Source organism: Alexandromys fortis, unplaced genomic scaffold (genome assembly GCF_014885135.2).
Source record: "Alexandromys fortis isolate MF-2015 unplaced genomic scaffold, M_Fortis_MF-2015_v1.1 scaffold_1, whole genome shotgun sequence".
In the NCBI taxonomy this organism is placed as follows: domain Eukaryota; kingdom Metazoa; phylum Chordata; class Mammalia; order Rodentia; family Cricetidae; genus Alexandromys; species Alexandromys fortis.
Genome location: NW_026067927.1, coordinates 22,810,627 through 22,814,293, shown reverse-complemented (window position 1 = coordinate 22,814,293; position 3,667 = coordinate 22,810,627).

Genomic DNA, 3,667 nt, shown 5'->3' with positions numbered 1-3,667 from the left:
AAACAATGCTGCTACGTACATAGTTGAGCACATGTCCTTGTGGCACGATTGAGCATCCTTTGGATATATACCCAAAAGTGGTATTGCTAGGTCTTGAGGAAGATTGTTTGCTAATTTTCTGAGAAATTGTCACACTGACGTCCAAAGGGGCTGTACCAGCTTGCACTCCCACCAGCAACGCAGAAGTGTTCCCTTTATCCCACAACCTCTGCAGCATAAGCTGTCATGAGTGTTTTGATCTTGGCCATTTTTACAGGTGTAAGATGGAATCTCAGAGTTGTTTTGATTTGCATTTCTCTGATGACTAAGGATGTTGAGCATTTCCTTAAGTGTCTTTTAGCCATTTTAGATTCCTCTGTTTAGAGGTCCCTTTTAGGTCTATACTCCATTTTTTAACTGGATTATGTGTTCTTTTGATGACCAATTTCTTGAGTTCTTTGTATATTTTGGAGAACAGAGCTCTGTCTGATCTTTTCCCATTCCGTAGGCTGTCGTTGTGTCTTGTTGACTGTGCCCTTTGCTTTACATAAACTTTTCAGTTTTAGGAGGTTCCGTTTATCAATTGTTTCTCTCAGTGTCTGTGCTACTGGGGTTATATTTAGGAAGTGGTCTTCTGTGCCAGTGCGTTCAAGTGTACTTCCCACTTCTATGAGGTTCAGTGTGGCTGGCTTTATATTGAGGTCTTTGATCCATTTGGACCTGAGTTTTGCACATGTTGATAGATATGGGTCTATTTTCATTCTTCTACATGTTGATATCCAGTTATGTCAGCACCATTTGTTGAAGGTGCTTTCTTTTTTCCATTTTATATATTTTGCTTCTTTGTCAAAAATCAGGTGTTCATAGGTGTGTGGATTAATATCTGGGTCTTCAGTTCGGTTCCACTGGTTCTCCTGTCTGTTTTTATGCCAATACCAGGTTGTTTTCAGTACTGTAGCTCTGTAGTAGAGTTTGAAGTCAGGGGTTGTGATGCCTTTGTAAAGGAAGGCTACTGATTTTTTTGAGTTAAGCTTATATCCTGCTACATCACTGAAAGTGTTTATGAGTTGCAGAAGTTCCTTGGTGGAATTTTTGGGGTCACTTATGTAAACTATCATATCATCAGCAAATAATGAAAGTTTGACTTCTTCTTTTCCAATTCGTATCCCCTTGATCTCTTTTTGTTGTCTTATTGCTCTCTAGCTGGGACCTCAAGAACTATATTGAATAGATATGGAGAGAGTGGACAACCTTGTCTTGTGCCTGATTTAAGTGGGTTTGCTGGGTGTTTCTCTCCATTTAGTTTGATGTTGGCTTGCTGTATATTGCCTTTATTATGTTCCTTGTATCCCTGCTCTTTCCAAGACCTTTATCACGAAGGGATGTTGTATTTTGTTGAAAGCTTTTTCAGCATCTAATGAGATGATCATGTGGCCCAACTGCTCTTGATTGGGATTTCTTTGTCTTGTTTGAGGCAATATCTCCTGTAGCCCAAACTGGCCTCAACTTGTCCAGCTGAGGTGGCCTTGAACTGCTGAGCCTTCTTCCACCTCCTCAGTGCTGGGAACATGGGTGTTCACAACTCTATCCAGTTCTTGGTGACATTTCTTCAATAGTCAAAAAATAAAAACTGAGCATATATGACCTTTTGCCTGCATGTAAGTCTATGCACAATGCACATGTACTATCCTTGGAGTCCAGAAGAGGGCATCAGATTTTCTGGAACAGATATTACAAAGCATTGGGAGCCAATGTGTGGGCTCTGCTGATGGAACTAGGGTCTTTTGGAAGAGCAATCAGTGCTCTGAACTGCTGAGCTATCTCTCCAGTCCCAAATTTCCTTCTTAAATAAAAATGTTATTTTTTTTTTATGAATTGTGCAGTAGCTCAGAGCCCAAATCACAGATCAGTGAAATACTGAGCTCTGTGAACACACTTAAGTTCATTTACACAGCGGGGCTTTTTCGTTCATTCCCAATGTGGTCTTCTATTTTAAAAACAAAAAATGTAGACATTTCAAATGTAGCTGTTATGGTCGTTAGAAGGTGTTGGCTGGCTTGCAGCTATCCTGTAACCCTTCACCAATGAGCGGGAGGAAGCTGAGCCACTCTTCAGACCCCTGGGTACCATATTACAGGCTTCTGAGTACGCATGGTTCAGACTGCTGAGTACCATGTTACAGGCCTCTGGTGTGCACACGGTCCAGACTCCTGGGTAACAGGTGACACATCTCTGCTGTGGGGTGACTTCTCCATTGCTAATTTCTGAACCTCCTTGGCTGTGCTCACTCATTTATCACTCTGACCAACCTTACAATTACTCTGTCAGATTCCGTAAGAACAATCCTGCTGGTATTTTGACTAGATTTAAATTGCATTTCAGGATTAATTTTGGGGAAAGTTTTGTGCTTTGCCATACCGAATATTTCCCATCTAGGAATATGATAAGGTTTTAGAGAAATTTGGTTGTCTCAGATGCAGCTTAGTAACCAGTTTAATCTTCACTTGTGTCCTTTTCTTGTGTTTTGTCCCCTCCCCACCTTTTCTCCCCCCTCTCTTTCTCGCCTCCCTCCCCTTCTCTCCTCCCTCCCCTCCTTCTCCCCTCTCTCCCCTTCCCTCCTTCTCCCCTCCCTGACTTCTCCTCTCTCCTCCCTCTCCTCCTTTTCTCTCTCCTCTCGCCCCTCCTTCTCTCCTCCTTCCTTTTCTCCTCTCTCCCTCTCCCTTTCTTTCCCCTCTTTTCCTCCCTCTCTACTTCATCCCTTCCCTCCTTCCCCTTTTCAGTTAACTTAAAAGTCACACATGTAGAAATAGCATTGCCAAGCACTTAGAGTACTGTTCTTATTTGTGAGTGTGTCTGCACCTGCAGGTCAGAGGTCAACCTCAGGTGTTGCAGCTCAGTAGCTCTCTACAGCAGTATTTGAGACAGGGCTCTCAACTGTGCCCGGAGCTGGCTGACTGGATTGGCTGGCCTCCTCCCTCTGTTTCCCTAAGCCAGCCTCAGCTCTGCTTCTGTCTCCCCATGGTTCTGGGGTGTAAACTCAGATCACCATGCTCGCATGACTAGCACATTACCAGCTGAGTTATCTCACTAGCCCTTTATTTCATTTATTTATTAAATTTTAAAAAGATTTTTTTTTTAAATTTTGAATTTGTATGTGTGTGAGTGTTTTGGCAGCATGCATGTATGTATACCATATATGTGTCTGGTGCCCCCAGAGGCCAGAAGTGGAAATTGGATCCCTGGAACTGGAGTTAGGGATAGTTGTGAGTCACTATGTGCTGGGAACAGAACCCAGGTCCTCTGAAAGAACAGCAAGTGCTCTTAACTGTTGAACCATTCTCTTGACCCTTGGAGAACTTTTTGTTCCATATCTTCTATAGTGATAAAGATTTATCTATATTTTTCCCATTTTTTAATTTTTAGTTTTAGTCTATGGATTTAAGACTTTAGTTCATCAGTATGGCTATAGGATAGGGTCATTTCAGGTTCTCTGTCCTCAGCTGCCCCAGGAACTAACTGGGGACATCGCCCTGGGCACCTGGGATCACCAAATCTCTTGCCAACCCTAAGATGGCTCCCTTAATTAAGATGTGTGCTTCCCTGCTCCCCTATCCAACCTTCCTTTATCCCAAACATCCCGTTTCCCAAGTTCCCCCCAACCTCCCCTTCTCACTTTTCTCTCCCCATC